Source organism: Nothobranchius furzeri, chromosome 3 (genome assembly GCF_043380555.1).
Source record: "Nothobranchius furzeri strain GRZ-AD chromosome 3, NfurGRZ-RIMD1, whole genome shotgun sequence".
NCBI lineage: Eukaryota > Metazoa > Chordata > Actinopteri > Cyprinodontiformes > Nothobranchiidae > Nothobranchius > Nothobranchius furzeri.
This window is the reverse complement of record NC_091743.1, coordinates 42,186,817-42,205,947: the sequence shown is the minus strand read 5'-3', so window position 1 is coordinate 42,205,947 and position 19,131 is coordinate 42,186,817. Positions and strand designations below refer to the sequence as shown.

At 40.8% G+C, this 19,131-nt stretch overlaps 1 protein-coding gene across 2 annotated transcripts in view; it reads left to right on the top strand.

The window, feature by feature from the left end:
* Positions 1-19,131, top strand: part of cntn4 (contactin 4) — a 322,925-nt gene that overhangs the window by 16,203 nt on the left and 287,591 nt on the right. The window lies entirely within an intron of this gene.

Genomic DNA, 19,131 nt, shown 5'->3' with positions numbered 1-19,131 from the left:
CAAATATTTTCAAATAAGACTCACAAACCTGAGTCAACACCAGTTTCATCAAAGCTGGGGTTCTGTCACGGTACCTTTTGTCTAAAAAAACATCCTTATGTCCATCTTCACTCATGCGTTTCAGGCAGAGACTGCAGAAGAAGCCGGCTGCTGAAGGGCTTCTTCAGTGGTGGAGGCTCAGGCAGGCTGTATACAAACTACTGCCAGCTGCTCCCTCTCTGTTGGACTTTGGTACTGCACGTTACTTCCATGTTTTAGATCCGAGGCTTTTCATAAAACATTCGGGGCTTGAGCCCAAGTAGCCGGGCCTAACGCCGCCCCTGGACCTGAGCCTTATTGTTTGGAGCTTGTGAGTTGCCTGAAACCACCGGAGCCGACCCAGCAGGACTAGCTCTGTGGCCTGCCCTACCAGACTCGTCCTGTTTAATACTGCACAGAGAATGAGTCTGGTAACTCACAGGCAGAGAGGAACTTGAGGGGCGGGACTAGGCAGCTCAAAATGACCAATCAGAAAAAAGATGGAAATCCTGACTGTACCGCACAACGCTGTAGATTTCTATTTGTAGTAAAAAAAATAGCGTCTGGCAACGGCGCAAACATCTTTTATTTTTTTTAGAAGAAATGCTTTTAGCGCTTCTGCTTGTGGTTTTAAAGACATTTGAGTAATTTAATACAGAGGAAAGAGTTGCAGCAAACTCTGCCGCTGTCTTCGTTGTTTATGAGAAACTGAGCGCCGCTGTGTGTGACGTCCGTGACATTGTAGTTTTTTTTAGCTGTAGTAAAAATCTGGCATCTGGAGTCTGGCGACAGCGCAAACATCTTCGTTAAGAAGAAATGCTTTTAGCGCTTCTACTTGTTGTATTAAAGACATGTTCAAATCATTTAGAACAGAGGAAAGAGCCTCAGCGCACTCCACTTCAGTCACCATGTTTATGACAAACTCTGTGTTGTGGTGTGTGACGTACGCTACTCAGCACTGATTGGCTCGGTTAGAATTCTGACGGGGTGGGGTTATTTGAATAGGAGAGTTCCCAGACCCTTTCTCTGTGCAGAATTAAACAGAGGAGTCTGGCAGGCCAGGCTACCAGCTCTGAATGGTAGGTGGCCGTTAGACATAGCATTAGAATAACTGCAGGGTTCGGCTCCATGGCCCTAGAGAGCTGTTATCCAGCATGTTTTAGAGTTGTATCTGCTTCAACACACCTGATTTTATTCAGCAGCAAATTGCTGAGCCGCTGAACCGCTGAATCAACCGTGTTGAAGCAGGGAAACAACTGAAAAATGCTGGATAGCAACTTCTGAGGACACAGTCACCTACCCTGAGCTAAAGTTTCTGTCTGCTGCAGAGAAACGCCCATGTTATAAATAAAATTAACCCATTAGAAAATTATTCTGTAATGTGTTCAATTATGTTACACTATCAAAAACATCTCACTAAAATTGCCCTGATTTCATTAGTTGATTTACTGATGTTGGCTGTTCTCTCAGTCGTAGGTGATCCTCTGGTGTCTTGTGCTGTCGTCAGGAGCTTCCAAAAGAATGTGCCTTTGAATGATTCCTCCTTCACTTATTGATGTGTTTTACTAATTAAATAAGTCTCAATTTATACATTTTCTGTTTTTTGATCATGTCAATAACTATTTAAATACACATTTGAATTTGAATTTAAAATTAGTTTTTAACAGTGAGGTGCTAATTTAATTAATCACATTAGAGCTAGATAAACTAAGATACAAAGTGATGATAATTTAATAAATGTGATATATAATTATTAAAATATAAACAAAACTGGAACAAAAATTAGACATTTTGGCAGCACAAGGAACTTGCGTAACAGCTCCTGATGAACGTGGGTGCGAGTCTGGGTTGGCTCAACATTCCTGCCTCCTGCAATAAAAAGACTCATTAAACACGATCAATAGCAGCTATCACATGTAGGTTTGTTATTTCAAGCTTACGTGTCATCTAAAACCACTAGGACAAATGAGAGGTGTTTGCTTATTTTAACAGGAAACAAACATTTTCTTAAGTTCTTAAGTTTTCAGAGTTCAGAAATAGAAATATACATCATTACACCTCTGAGCAACTGCTGGCATTTTGGAATGTTGTTTCAACCTTAAAACATTTAGTTCATATTTATAAAATAAAAAAAAATAAAAATATGATTCAGGCACAGATGCATCACTTGTCATATATAAAATCCATTAAAATGTAACATGTAAATTATATTAAAAAAACCAATGAGTTAAAAAAATCCATGCTGGAGCCCATGTGCCCCCTAATTTGTGGCTGAAAAGGTTTAGCATCAAAATGTATGCCCTATATTTATCAATAAATGTCATTAACTCATAGCCTGGCAAGCCAGACTAAATAAATGTATTATTTAACTTTGCAAAGCAAGAATTTGGTCTAGTTCACTAGGCTAATTAACTCATTCACTGCCAGTAAATCAGTAAAGCTGTTCGCTGCCAGCGTTTCTCACCGTTTTTACTGTTTTTTCAAGAGTCCCAGAATGTTGCGCGCTAGGATGATGACGACGCCAAAACTACCAAAACAAAGCGGAGACTCACGTCTTACATCAGGAAGAATCTGCGCGCCTTGAGTGTTATCCGTTCTTTCATAATCCGTTGTTGAATTAAGATCGGCAGAAGCTTTTCCGGTTTGCTCCTCACTTTTTTTTACAGCAGCGGCCCAAAACGATCTCCTAACACATGGATTTTCTGCTTCCTGATCACATGATGTGTGACGCGTGCGGATGAAGATCGGCTTTTGAGCTGAGATGTTTGTTCTCACGGTCTGCCCACATAGTAAAAAAATGCAGTGAATGAGTTAAACTGCACCTCTAACAAAACTGCGGACCATATAAACCTTTTTTTACGTGCTCCGAACACAAGTAAAACTACAATTAAATGAAACATGACAAATCCCTCTTCATGAAGACAAAAAGGAAAGAAATTTTCTAAAAAAAAAAAAAATTATGTTTTCTAGGTGGTAGAAAGCAGTCAGGCTGTACCTTTATCTTTACGTGTCAGAGCTGATATGAAGAACTGGATCCAAATGCAGAGTTCGGCAAAACAAGGCTTTATTTAGGCAAAGGCTTATTTAACTTAGGATCAAAAAATGATCAAAAAACAGAACTGAGTCGAAGGACCCAGAGATCAGTAGTTTCATGCCTGGCTGGAACGAGAGAATGAAAACTAACGAACTGGCAATGGAAAGAGAACAGAAGCTGGTTAAATACACACAAGAACAGCTGGGAAAAATCAGAGTGATGAGGAACAGGAAACAGAACTGACACTGGAGAGGTGACACCAAAATAAAACAGGAAGTGGGATGGATGCACAGGTCTCACAGCAGGGCGTGACAATATGAAATGGATTACAGCAGCAGGGACTAGCCTACACGCAGCATTCAACACCAGCTCAGTGGCCTAGTGGTAGATTGTCTGCTCTGAGACTGGGAGATCAGTGTTCGATTCCTGGTTGGGTCATACCAGAGACCCAAATTTTGCACACACATCAGTGTGTGTAGCAATTAATGGGACTTTAACTTTAACTTTATTCATCTTGTAAAGTCAGCAGAACTTCCCCTGAACTCTACACTACACCTCTATATATACTAGCATTTCTCTGCTGCCACCTAGTGTTCAGTTCAGTACACAACACGCAAGACACACTATGACCCTGTAAAGTTTATTGATGTATGTAGAAATACATATGGGTTTTAATGCCTGGCATGGCTTTGCCATACATTTATTCCCTGTGAATTTCAGGAAAAGTCCCCAAATAAAAATTTCACTCAACTTTTATTAAAAAATAAGAAAATAATTCAAAACAAATCTGGGCATTAGTTGGTTTTCTCCTGAAGTGGAGAACGAAATGCTGTTTGTTACGACCCTGGACCTTTTGTTTTTATTTTTATTTACTCTGTTTCTCCCTTCCCTCGTGTGAGGAGAGAGATGCAACACCTTGGCTCCTCCCACACCTGCTCAGCTTCATTTGGGCTCTCCCAGCTGTCCCAAATAACAACCTGACCTGCCACTGCATAAAAGCTAGCTAGCCTTCAGTTTTCAAGGAGCAGCAGACCACAGAGGTTTTCTTTGTTCTGTTGTCTCTTCGGCTGCATGTTTTCCTTAAAAAAAAACTGTGTTTATGTTTCTGTGATTTTGGTTGCTTTTTGTAAAAGTCTCCAGATTAATTGTTTCATATTTTCCGTATAAAGGAATCTTTACGATAGTTTTTATTTTAACAAGACTTCATCCTATACAATTAGCTGGTTCATTTGACTTCAAAGCAACCAGAAACTACAGGGTGGGCTATTTAAATGGATGTTGATTTTATAATTGTGTGATGAAATGCTGTTTTTATCCTAACTTGCTGATTTTTATGGTTTTATGGTTTTTAGTTATACTTGTTTGCGATTTTATCTTCTGTGTTGTAAAGCATGTTGGGTTGCGGAAGCAATAATAAGTGTGCTTTAGAAATAAATGTGACCTTGACCTTTACACATTTGTTTGTGTTTGTGGCACATTAGTGTATGTGAGGGGGAAACTTTTCATGGTCTCCATTTTGAAGTTGGCCATCTTGGATCCAACTTTTCCAATAGGAAGAGGGTCATATGACATATCAAATTTACTGGGTATTTCACAAGAAAAACAATGGTGTGCTTGGTTTAAATGTAACTTTATTTTTTCATGAGTTATTTACAAGTTCCTGACCACTTATAAAATTTGTTCAATACGCTGCTCATTCTGTTGGATTGTCAATGCAACCATCTTCTCCCACTCTTCACACATCGATAACAACACCGCTGGAAAAATGCCAGCACAGGCTTCCAGTATCTGTAGTTTCAGGTGCGGCACATCTCGCATCTTCATAGACTTGACTTCAGATGACACCAAAGATAAAAGTCAAAGGGGGTCAAATCGGGAGATACTGGGGGCCATTCAACTGGCCCACGATGACCAAACCACTTTCAAGGAAACTGTTCATCTAGGAATGCTCGGACCTGACACCCATATTGTGGTGTGAACCATCTTGCTGGATAAACTCGGGGAATGTGCCAGCTTCAGTGCATAAAGAGGGAAAAACATCATCATGTAGCAATTTCAAATATCCAGTGGCCTTGAAGCTCCCATTGATGAAGAATGGCCCTACTATCTTTGTACCTCATGTGCCACACCATACCATCACATTTTTGTTCCAACAGTCTTGGAGGGATCAATCCAATATGGGTTAGTGTCAGACCAATAGTGGTGGTTTTGTTTGTTAACTTCACCATTCACATACAAGTTTGCCTCATCACTGAACAAAATCTTCTGCATGAACTGAGGGTGCTGTTCCAATTTTTGTTTTGTCCATTCTGCTAATTCTGTGCACCGATCTGGGTCATCCTCATTGAGATGTTGCAGTAGCTGGAGTTGGTAAGGGTGCCATTTGTGAGTAGCTAATGTCCGCTGAAGGGATGTTCGACTAATGCCATTGACATGCGGCGAGTGCTACGCTGTGGGCTCTTGCCGAATGAAGCTAAAACAGCCACTGCTGTTTCTTCATTAGTGACAGTTTTCATGCGTTCACATTTAGGCAAATTCAACACTGAAGCCGTTTCATGAAACTTAGCAAGCAGTTTGCTAACTGTAGCATGGGAGATGGGTGGTCTCGTAGGGTGTCTTGCATTGAAATCTGCTGCAATGACTCGGTTACTGCTTTCACCAGATTTCAACACGATTTCGATCTGCTCCTCACGTGTTAACCTCTTCGACATGTCAATGGCTGTGTACACAGATAAACTTGTAAATAACTAATGAAAGAATAAAGTTATGTTAAAACCATTAACATTATTGTTTTTCATGTCAAGTTGCAAATAAGTTTGATGTGTCACATGACCCTCTTCCTATTGAAAAAAAAACCAAAAGGGGGATTCAAGATGGCCGACTTCAAAAAGGCCGCCATGGCCACCACCTATATTGAAAAGTTTGCCCCCTCACATATACTAATGCGCCACAAACAGGACGTTAATATCACCAACCATTCCCGTTTTATTAAGGTGCATCCATTTAAATGGCCCACCCTGTAGAAATGTTAAGAAGTCTGGTTGGTTTTTCGGCAAAACTTCATGTATTTGAGTTAGAAGGGATAAACTGGGTCCATCAATTTACAATACAATCTTTTCTTTTAATTATACTGTTATCCTGCCGCCCACAATGCCCCAACGAAATCAATAATAAAACATTTGTTTTATTAAAGAAAAATGCATGTTTTTTCTTTGGTTTGTACAATTTTAATCGGTTATTGAAGCCAACCAGTCAATACTTGGTTAACCGTAAACCCCCCCTCCAGTCCAGCTAAACTTCGATTAAAATGTGTCCTTCATTAAACATTTGTGTTTCAAACATTAAACCAAACCCACAAACACAACATTGTTTCACACAGGCTCTGTGCTTTTACTCCAAATTCTTTCTTTTGCTAAATGTTTCTTTCAGAAAGGGGCGTTCCAATGATTACTGTTAAATATTCCTGTCAACATCCATGATAATTAGGATAAAGTGCAGAGATTGCTGGTCTGGCTGTGACACTGTGAGCACTCCGCTAAATGATCAGCGTCAACAGATTATTTTTAATTTTCATACACTGAATGGTTCCCTTTGCTTGTTTCCTTTAGTCACAGACATTCATAACCAGGAATGCTTGCCCTATTTTGCCACATTGCAGCTTACTGCATGCAGCCCAAGGGCGCTTCCACACCCGAAGCAGCAAAGCTGATGCTGAGCCATGAACCCGTTCATTTTCATTGCATGCTTTTCACAGTAAGGACTCAGGGTTCGGCAGCGAAAATATTGTTGCGGTCTAAAATCAAAGTAAGTAATTTTTGTCTTTTACTATGAAAGTAAAGCCTCGTTCTGGATGTTTGCACAACAAGGCAAACTATTATATATTTCAATTAGTCCCAATTAGTTTGTATTTATTCTAACAGTTCGTTGGGTGTGTTCATTTTACAATAAATATAATCTGTTTAAGACACACGCACACACACACACACACACACACACACACACACACACACACACACACACACACACACACACACACACACACACACACACACACGCTGTGGGTTATGCCATGAGCTAAGTGCATACTCTTGTCTGAGTGGAAGATCTGAGGTGCATCAAGGCTGGATGATATGGAAAACAGCCATATGAAAACAAGTAGCTGGTCATTGGGTGTCATTGTTTATGATAAAACCAGGCGTTTTTTTTTGTTTTTGTTTTTTTTACCAGGCTTGCTTTCTATCAACTCTGCAATTTTTGCAAAAGACTGTTGTTGGTGTTTTTCCTCAAACTTTTAAAGATCTACATTTGCCATACAGGTGAACTGTTGCAGCCCTTTTCAGGAATATTTCCTCCATCTCTCCTTGCTGCAACGTCTTGTTGAAGTCAGTTGTGGTCTGTTTAGACTTGAGAGGGGAGGGCTAGGTGATGGAGCGTGCCTGGGTGTGCGTCTCTGATTGGTTGGGAATAAGTAATGACTTTAGTATGACGTTACCTGATAGGCTATATTGACGAAAGAAAGGAAACTTTTTGAAGTTTTTATTGATCCATTTTTTTTCTATTGCACCACTCCTCGATTGATATATATCCTTATTGTATTATTGTCCAGACATAATCAGTCGTCAATACATATGAACTGATTTATGTTTTAACCCCGTAAGTTCCACACCAAATTAAAATAAACCACTGTAGTTTTTTCTTCTTCGCCCTTTTCGTTCATTTGAGGCAACAAGGGATATAAGCAAAAAGGGCTAATAATAATAATAATAATAATAATAATAATAATAATAATAATAATAATAATAATAATAATAATAATAACAATTATAACAATAATAATAATAATAATAATAATAATAATAATAATAATAATAATGTTATATATTATTTTTTAACTTTCTATTCTAACATTGCTATAATCTTTTATATATTATTTCATCCACTCCAGTTAAATTATCTGCATGCTTCAATAATATTTAAGAACTAAATATTCTCCCCAAATGGTTGCTCTGCAACTTCCATGGTTTAAGATAAAAAAAACCTGGAACTATTTGTATAAAATACATCTTAAGATGTAAAATATGTTTCATTTAAACCAGATGTGTTAATGAATAGAGATGCAGCAGTCATTGCACTCAAATATATAAGTAAACTTTATCAATTTTATTTCATTTCCTTATTTTTTTACCAAATCTTTATTTTATAACATTGGTCAAGTCCTAATGATCTTAACCGTAAAGTTTGAATTAACCTTTAAAGAGAACTTTCTTCCTTCTGACTAAGAAACGAAAACTGATTATTAATTAGCATGATGATGTCATCTCCCGTGCCCTGAACAAGAACTTAGTCATTCATTTGAATATCGAATACAATTAAACCCACCAGTATTACCCACTTGTGGTACTGAATTCAAGCTCAGATTTATTTGACATTCAACAGCATGTTAGCAACTGTCAGACACATATTATTTGGGCCCGAATATTCACACAACTAACCCGAGTGAATAAAAACCTAAAAGCAGACTCCAGGTGAGCTCTTGGGCCTCACAACCTCAAGGAAGAAGTTGTAATACAGCGTTGTCGCGGCTGCTCAATCTTCTGCCTGAAGGAAGAAGTTCTGCATTCCTCTAGAAATGGTGTAGACCTGTTCCTTTTGAAGTATTTGTGATGAAAGAGTAGTTTGTGTCTATATTCAGACCCAGATCCACAACACACAGACATCCGAAGGCAGTTCACTTTGCTGTCAAGATGTTTGTGGAGAGCTGGTGGATGCCTGGCCCTTAAAAGCTCCAACATATTTTGTTGTTTCCGTTCTTTTCACAGCATGTGAGCACGAGCAGGTTCCAATCAAAGCCTTTTTGATTTATTTATTTAGATTTGGTTCGACTCTTGTGTTACTCCCGGTTGTGTGGTTGGGTTTTGATCGTAACGCAGCAGGCAACCAGTAGCTAGTGCGTGTCAGACCCCATGAGTGTCAGAGCGTACACAGATGGGTGCATCCCTCTGCATTTGCTACAAAGTGAGTTCTAGTCCGTTTGATCACTCCTGGTTCTGATTGGCTCTCTGCCTTCACATCGATGGGTGACAGATCTCTCAGGACCAGTGGAGTACATTAGCCAAACGTCTTATCTCCTCCCAGGCTAATTTAATTTGAGACGTGATTGTGCACACACACACACACACACGAACGCACGCACACACAAACGCACGCACGCACGCACGCACACACACACACACACACACACACACCTTATTGGAACAAGCCTTCGTAACAGGTCAAATCTGGACTGCTCTCTGCGTTAGTAAATTTTAGACCGGCTCAGATAGTGTCGTTGTTTGGAGAAGCTGATTTAATGTGTTACTCCGCTACAGTAATGGATGTTCACAAAAAGTGTTTTAGTGCAAACAAACAAACTCAAAATGCTTCCGCCTTCATTTGTTCCCCAACACGTTTTGATAAGTTATCAGCATCGTTGTCACCCACACGCTCCCTTTTCCTTCGTACCGTTCTCATAGCTGTTCTCTGCTGGGCAGAACAACCTCACAACTACCCAGCATTCAGAAAAGCTCAGTTGTTTAATGTCTTCATTTTTCACAAGAGAAATTCTGAAAACTTTCTGATGAGAAAAATTGATCAACCTCACAATTTCCCAGTAGTTCATTTTTGACCGAACACAGAGATTATCTTCCCCCCTCACTCCTGCGACCATTATAAGTCTTCCTGCTAGTAGCTGAACCTATGATGTAGTACACCTAGAATATTTGGTGCTTGATTTGTCACTGGCTGTGAGTGCAAATTATGACAGGGAATCAGGGAATAACAGCACAAAGTCTCCAAATTAACTCCTACTAATACCTTGGTTGTGGGTGGAAGAAGCTGATTGCACAGACGCAGCGACAGGAGGAATGTGTTCCATCAAGGGTGCCGATGCATAAAAAGGTAGCTGTGTTAGCATGCTAATGATACACCCAAAAGTATAGTTCAGTTAAGAGCAGTTTTCTGTGGCATTTTGTAGCAAATTATTCAATAGTGTACACACAAATTGCAAATGGAAAAAAAAAAAAAAAAAACGGGAAACAATTGTCCCATGATCAACAGTAGCTACGTTTAACCGATTCAAATCTTGGTTGTTTGGAAATCCCAAATCTCTGTTTACACGGACACTAACTGGAATGATCGGATCATGCTGTGAGTATGCATGCACCAAGTGTTCAGATTAAATAGGTTGAGCATGTGCAGAGTTGTCTTTTCTGGAAAAAAAATTGTAAACAAACCTCATCTTGTCTGCACGTCTTTTCCGTCGCAATTTCTTTTCTTATTCTCCAGCTTTGTCCGTTGACTTACGTTTTTTTCCCCTGTTATGGACGTTATTCGCATTTTTACCTGACCACTTTAAGCTACAGGCTCAGCGGTACGTAACACTACTGCTCCTCCACCACAGGAGAGGAGAGCAGGATAACTTGCCTGCTGGTGGTGGTCGAAGGGACCGGTGGCGCCAGTGCTGGGCAGCCTCGCCTCTGTCGGTGCGCACCGGGGAAGCTGTGGCTACATCGTAGCTCATCACCACCAGCGTGTGAAAGTGTGTGTGGATGAGTGAATGACTGACTGTGTTGTGAAGCACCTCGGGGGGGTTGTAGAACCCTAAGAAGGTGCTGTACAAATACAGGCCATTTGCTCTCACATACACCACATCGTAGGTATTTTTGTCTTCCTCCACCAACATGTAGGAGTTTACATGTATGGTTTTCTCTTTAAAGAATTTTTTCTACTCAATCTTTAGTTTTCCCACAGCAACAGTTTGATTCTTTTGTCTGCCTTTCATTAAGTTTGTTGTCAAATTAGTGAGAGACAGATGTGTGGTTGTCATGGTGACCCAAATGAGCCACTGGCAGCAGCTTTAAAGGTCTGGTTCCCTTCTTTAGTCAATACATTTGCAGTGGTGTCTACTAGGAATGAATGCCTTGTAATCCGTTCTCGGGTGGGGAACTAGCAGTGACCCACATAACAGCTGAGCTTCACACAGCAGGATTTGGAGGCTTGTTTCCTGATATTTGGACATCTCGCCTCTGATTGGATCACAGCAGTGCAACTCTACCACTGACTTGCAACGTGGAGGTTTTATCTCCATAAGTAACACAAGCCTGGAGGAGTTCTGCCATGTGGTGGATTTGCTAATGCTAATGGTTATTTTCTACTAACTGGGATGTGCTCTGCTGGTTCCTGGACGCTAAACCAACAACAGCCTTCCCCGTCACGAGTCAAGATGGGTGAGTTCATGAATGTTAAGTGACAGTGTGACGTAGATCTGTCAGGATTTTCTAATCCTAGAGTTTCACTGTTAATTTTCTATCAGAGGCTAATGCAGGAGATGGGTGTAGGAGACTATTTGCATGTTCAGCCTGCATGAAAAACCCAGAGTGACTCAGAAATAACCATTAAAAATGGGTTTTCAGTGAACTACACCTTTAACAATTTTGATCACCCTCCCACAGAGTTAATACAATAGAAAATAGCCTTTTTGTCTCAGTTCAGATGATTACAAACTTGATTTTCAAGTCGTAATCTGCTATTCAAGTCAAACACACTTTAATATTAGTGTGAGTTTTAAAGTAATTAATTAGTACAAGTACATTTATTTGAACCATCTTGAGATGTAGAGCACAGAAGATGAAAGTGGCATGATCCATGTCACAGATGCAGCAAGCTCTGGTGAGGCCCACCTTTGTTAACAAGGCTCTGCTGGGTGTGCTCTGTGTAGTGAGACCATTTATCAATTTCCATTTTCCTGGCATCAAGTAACTAAATACATTAGAGCAACAATAGGCAAGAGTGGGTTTGTGAGGCGCTCAGCTCGCGTGTTATCTTTAGCTGCCGAGGTGCTTTATCAGGTCGAGTTGAAAGTGGTGCGTGCCGGGGGGGGGGGGGGGGGGGGGGGGGGGGCTAAGGCAGGGCTTTGATACTGTAAAAATAGACTTTAACACGGCAGAGGAAAACTCAGTTACCAGGAGTAACTCTAGTCCTATGAGTACAGTCTGTGCCCTCTAAAGGGATTATTTCAGCCTGACCATTCTCCATCGCTTCTCGCCAGTAAACTTACTGGAAGATAATAGGAAGCAAAAGAAATTCATACCTGTTTAACAAGGCTTGAGAACGGTCCACAAGAAAACAGGTTTTGATGCTTCTCAGATTGGCTGTGTTCTTTATCTGATCAATAAACAAATGTAATTAGTTCTGACATGATCTTTTAGTCAGCGGGAACCGGGTCGTGAAACCACGGTTTAAGTCAGAAAGTCAGATCTTTTGATCCAAGGTTCAGTGGAATGATTATGAGCAATTATTATAATGCATGTTGTAGATTAGTCACTGAGCAACCTTAGTTTGGAGAAATGGGGATTAATTCTGGTTGAGCCAAAGGCGAGACTGGGACCAGTTCCAAAACAACTCAGAGGAGAAGATGTCCCTCCTGGGGGTCCTCTTGGGCTCGCAGCTGTTAGAAACTCACACTGTGATGCTGTTTGTGTCTCAGGCCATGTTCCAACATAGACAGCGATCTAGGATAAATCCTTGGGTCCACACCATCGAGTTTTCAGCAAAAACATCCACTGCCTTCTGAATAGGCGTGACAAACCTCTAGGTGGCAGCAGTTCCCCAAATTGTCAGCATCTGTGCTAAAAACATTCCTTGGATGCGGAATAATTAGATGGCAGTCAAAAACCGACTGTGATCTTCTACACAGAGCAGTAACTGAGCTTGTAAATCCAAGTGAGAGACTGTAAACACAAGTTGCACACGTGACATCACGTCAGAGCATTGATGTAGCCAAACCCGACACTCTGGTTATTTATGACCACAATCAAATGACGACAACAGAGAATTTGTAAAAGACCACCTTGGATGGTGAGAGAGCTGTCTTTGATGTTGTATGTCTTCTTCACTTTTGTGAGGATGACAGGCCAAGTCGCAGGATAATGTCTTTCTCCAAACGGACGTTGTGCAAAGGAAGAGTGTTCTCATAAAAGTAAATAACATTTTAAAACTATCTCACTTCAAAAGATGAAAGCAGAGGTGTTGAACTGAGTTTTACAGTTTAAAAAATCTGTCCCCATCACCATCATTACTGCATACATTTCTAAGCAATAATAAACAACAAGGATGTCAATATTTGTTTTTTTCTGATGGAAAATAAATGACCACAGTGCATTAAAACTAACCAGACCTTCTCAGTGAGCTACAGGAACTAAACAATATTTAGAGAGATAAAACAAAAGTGTAGCTCTGATGAAGGACCAAGCCACACCTTAGCTCATTAATATTTGGGTTTCAGCCGGCGTCATTAGCACCACTGATTCAGCACGAGCCACTTAAATGACTCGTTTTGATCACACATATCTGTTGTGGTGATTATGGAAACCGTCTGAGCAGCTTTTGTGTCAAACAGGATGTCAATGCTAAAAAAGCACCGTAGAATCACATGTACAGTGATTTTCTGACTTTTTGAGCAGATAGAAGTGTAAAACTGGGCGGACACTGTGCGACTTTTTCACTCGTAGCACTCAGCTTCAGCTCAAACTGCACGACCCAGTTCTCGGATGCGACCTGACTGCTCACACTGTACGTCTGGTAGCAACACACCGGCCCTAAAAATATGATAAAAATAGCAGTTTTTACACAACACGTCAGACTTTTTTGTCTTGTCTTGCCTGTTGTCCTTCGGGAGTGCTGCAGGAGGACACACGGGGATTTGTGGGGGTTGGATGAGGAAAACAAAATAAAGAAAGTAAATCTGTGTTTTGTGATCAGTTTAATTTGACATGAACACGACAAACACACTTTCTTGACAATCTTTGTGAGTAAAAAAACGTGTAGAAACAAAAACGAACAACGTGTGTTATTAGGGAAATAGCGGGCGAGCGGCGTTGATGCATGATTGCGCATGCGCCGTGAGCGGTTCTGGTACTTTTTGGGTCGCAGCTGCTCGCAGCGCCGCTTCAACAGTGCGATACCCTCACGAGGGACGAGCAAAATTTTAAACACTCCAGAAGTCCGTGCGAGCTCACGATTGCTGATCGGTAGCTGGTCACGTGGTGTTAATCTCCTCTCGTAACCCCCTGTACACGACACGACGCTCGGCGCAAAACTCGCCCCGATCTCGTGGATTCTCGCACGAGTGGAAAATCGGCTCAAAAAAGTGAAAAAGTCGCACAGTGCACGCCCGGCTTAAATCTATCTTGCTACATCAGAGCATCAGTGACAGCCTAAGGTAGTCCTCCTGTTGCACAGTTGCATCTTTGCTTAAAACATCATTTTTGAATTCATGGCAGATCACATCCAGTTTGGGAAACAGGGTGGACGAACAGTGAGACGAGACAAATAACAAGTAGCTAAAAAATAAAAACAAGACACAGACTGGGTCTCTGGGTCTGCCCCAGAGTCTCCTCCTCTTGGGACGTGCCAGAGATGTATGTAGGTGCAAGGCCATATATCGTTCTGAAGGTCAGCAGGAAGATTTTAAAATCAATAATGAATCTAACAGAGAGCCAGTGCATGGAGGAGAGCACTGGGCTGACGCGCTCAGGCCTTTCCGTCTCAGGAATAAATATGAAGCTGAATCAACTGGAGACGGCAGTCGGAGCGGTGACGGATACCTGAGAGAGGCCCATCACCGCGGCGCAAGTGAGAGGAGACTGAAGCGTGCATGACTTTTTATAGGTCAGCTGTGGAAAGGAATGACCTCCTTTTAGAGATCGTCTTCAACTAGAACAAACAAGACCGAGTCATTTGTTAGAGCCGAGCGTCACTCAAATAAAACTCCGGGTTACCGACAGCCTCAGGAATCCGAGTTAAAGGAGAATCCAAATTAGATCCAACTAGACAGGAAGAATTCAGAATAGGCAAAACAAAAGCAGGCTAGCAATGTGTTTGTGATTATTTACAGCTAAAATGAAAATTATAAATGTGTTATTATTCAAAAAAGAGGTGTAGGGCTGTCATTTGGAGCCAGAATGAGTGCAGCCAGTCTGTAGAGGTGCTCTGCCCGTTGGTGACAAGGTGTCACACACAGGTGAGGAGGCGGAGGATCACCCGTATTTTCCTCGTCCAACAAGCCAACATTTTGACTGGCTTTCAGATGTCATCACTGTCCTAAAGAGGCCTAATAATACATGCCGAGAGCGGTGATGCCTCGTCACACAGCCTGTTCAAAACTTCAGCTCAATTAAAAATAAGAATGTTTAGGCATGAGTTACAGTTTGTTTTGAAATTCAAGCAAATGAAGAACGCATTTTTAAAAATGTGTCTTTTACTGTGAAAGTAAAGCCTCACTCTGGATGTTTGCACAACAAGGCAAAATATTATATATTTCAATTTGTCCCAATTAGTTTGTATTTATTCTAGTAGTTCTGTGGGTGTGTTCATTTTACAATAAATATACTCTGTTTAAGACACACACACACACACACACACACACACACACACACACACACACACACACACACACACACACACACACACGCACACACACACACACACACGCACACACACACACGCGCGCACACACACACACACACACACACACACACACACACGCACACACACACACACACACACACACGCACACACACACACACGCGCACACACACACACACACACACACACACACACACACACACACACATATGGCAAGCCAAATGAGCATTTATTCTGATATCAGGATATCAGCCAGAATTGTCATGAACATGTAAGCCATTTCTGTCCACTAGTTAACTAGTTAGACATGTTTGTGTCAACTAGTTAAATATCAAGGGTGAAAATGTGCCCACTAGTTAACTAGTGACAGCAGAAATGCGCACTAGTTAACTAGTGAACACATTTAGGCTTCAGTAGTTAACTAGTTGACACAAAAACTGCTCACTAGTTAACTAGTAAAAGCAGAAATGCATACCAGTCAGCTACTTGAAGGTATTTGTCTCACTAGTTAACTAGTGACGGTCAAAATGTGCACACTAGTTAACTTGTGGTAGACATAAATGCGCACTAGTTAACTAGTGAACATATTTTGGCTTCACTAGTTAACTAGTTGACACATAAATGGCTCACTAGTTAACTAGTAAAGACCAAAATGCATACCAGTCAGCTAGTTGAAGGTTTTTGTGTCTCACTAGTTAACTAGTGATGGCCAAAATGTGCACACTAGTTAACTTGTGGTAGACATAAATGTGCACTAGTTAACTAGTGAACACATTTTGGCTTCACTAGTTAACTAGTTGACACATAAATGGCTCACTAGTTAACTAGTAAAGACCAAAATGCATACCAGTCAGCTAGTTGAAGGTTTTTGTGTCTCACTAGTTAACTAGTGATGGCCAAAATGTGCACACTAGTTAACTTGTGGTAGACATAAATGTGCACTAGTTAACTAGTGAACACATTTTGGCTTCACTAGTTAACTAGTTGTCACATAAATGGCTCACTAGTTAACTAGTAAAGGCCAAAGTGCATACCAGTCAGCTAGTTGAAGGTTTTTTGTGTCTCACTAGTTAACTATTGATGGCCAAAATGTGCACACTAGTTAACTAGTGAAGGCTTAACTCCTAACTAGTTAACTAGTTGGAGTAGGTCAGTGCCACTAGTTAACTAGTGAACCATTAATGGCTCACTAGCTAGCTAGTTGATGGCAGCAGGCTCACTAGTTACCTAGTTGATGCATCCATTGTCCAAACTAGTTAACTAGTGAGGACATAAATGTATACTAGTAAACTAGTTCAAGTCTACATTCACACTAGCTAGCTAGTTGCGCAGAATTCTAATTAGGAGGCGGAGAATTTCTCAAATTAAGACTCTCTATTGGCTCCCTGTGTCAAAATAAAATATGACAACCAATCACAGTGCGGAATTTCGTAAAATCCCACCCCAAACATTTGCATGCGGCACACAAGTTAACATGCTTGCCAGAGGAACCTCAGCTAGTGAACTAGTAGTGGCTTCAGTGTGACACTTACATGTAAACTTGTGAAGGCAGAACTGCTCACTAGTTAACTAGAGAGGGTACAAATGTCCACTAGTTAACTAGTGAGGTGCAAAATAAGTGTCACTAGTTCACTAGTGGGCCCCAAATCGCCCACAAGTTAACTAGTAAGGTGCGGATATGCTCACTAGTTAACTAGTGAGGTGCAGATTTGCTCACTAGTTAACTAGTGCGCCCTAAAGCGCCCACTAGTTAACTAGTAAGGTGCAAAAAAGCATCACTAGTTAACTAGTAAGGTGCAGATATGCTCACTAGTTAACTAGTGGGCCCCAAAATGTCAACAAGTTAACTAGTAGGGTGCGGATTTGCTCACTAGTTAACTAGTGAGACACAGATATGCTCACTAGTTAACTAGTGATGTGCGGATTTGCTCACTAGTTAACTAGTGAGGTGCAGATTTGCTCACTAGTTAACTAGTGTGCCCTAAAGCACCCACTAGTTAACTAGTAAGGTGCAAAAAAGCATCACTAGTTAACTTGTAAAGTGCAGATATGCTCACTAGTTAACTAGTGGGCCCCAAAACGCCAACTAGTTAACTAGTAGGGTGCGGATTTGCTCACTAGTTAACTAGTGAGGCACAGATATGCTCACTAGTTAACTAGTGAAGTGCGGATTTGCTTACTAGCTAACTAGTGAGGCGCGGATTTGCTCACTAGTTAACTAGTGAAGTGCGGATTTGCTCACTAGTTAACTAGTGAGGTGCGGATTTGCTCACTAGTTAACTAGTGAGGTGCGGATTTGCTCACTAGTTAACTAGTGAGGTGCGGATTTGCTCACTAGTTAACTAGTGAAGTGCGGATTTGCTCACTAGTTAACTAGTGAGGTGCGGATTTGCTCACTAGTTAACTAGTGCGCACAAGACGCACACTAGTTGCTGTTTTTTGAGCAATCTAGTTTACTTGTTATGTAAAAATGTGTTCTTACTAGTTAACTAGTGACAAATTTACCTTCACTAGTTAACTAGTTGACATATTTGGCCTTTCTAGTTCACTTGTAATGGGACAGGAAGCACTCACTAGTTAACTAGTGAGCATATCTGCATTATAATTTTTTCTCACTAGCTTATAGAGGGCAAACTGAGCCTTACATGTTAAGTAGTGAACACAAAACACTGTCACTAGTTAACTAGCTGCAGAAAAATGCCCCTAAAACTAGTAAATTTGTGGAATTTGAATAAATACACACTTGGCTGGCATTCTGTGTAACATGTTAACTAGTTCGACCGCTGTACAGCTCACTAGTTAGCTAGTGAGCAAATCCGGCCTTTACATGCAAATGAAGAAATGCAGAACAGCAATGTGATTGGTCCATTTAGGACTGAGAAACAGAGAAAATATGGCGGACTCTGTTCAGGCTGTTCTAAGAGAAAATTTGATAAACTAAGATCGTTTGAGCACATAAATATGTTTTGACGATATTTGTAGCGAGAAAGTTGTGGTGTATTGCTGTAATCTTTGTTCAGTTAACGTGTGCAGTCTTTAGTTTTCAGTTATTAGTCTGAAAAAGCCTGGAGGCGGAAGGCAGCGGCAGACAGCATGTCTGTTTCAGTTGACAGGAAAGTGCAGAAACTCCGCAGAAATCTCCGTCAGATATATTGTTTCACATTTGTACGGAAGCGACAAGTTTATAATAATAAAAAAGGCTCGATTTTACATACGTTGCTGTAAAGCCTGCCAGCACTCATATATTTTAATAGTGTTTTAAAGGTATAAATTTGCGAGGAGATTTAGAACCTGATGCTGGTGGTCTAGTGACTAACGCGTTCGCCTGCAATGGTGAAGGTCGCGGGTTCGATCCTGGTTCATACACTTTAGTTTTGTACATTATTTCACTTCTTTTCTTTTGCATAATTTTTGTATTTATGTCAACAAGAAACAAAATACGTAACGGATTAGTGGGCAGAGTTACACACACACACACACACACACACACACACACACACACACACACACACACACACACACACACACACAAAACATGTAAACAAGTATTTTATGAGTATGAATCTGATTATTGCCGACAGTCGATATTTAAGCATGTGTGTCCCCCTTCCTCAATC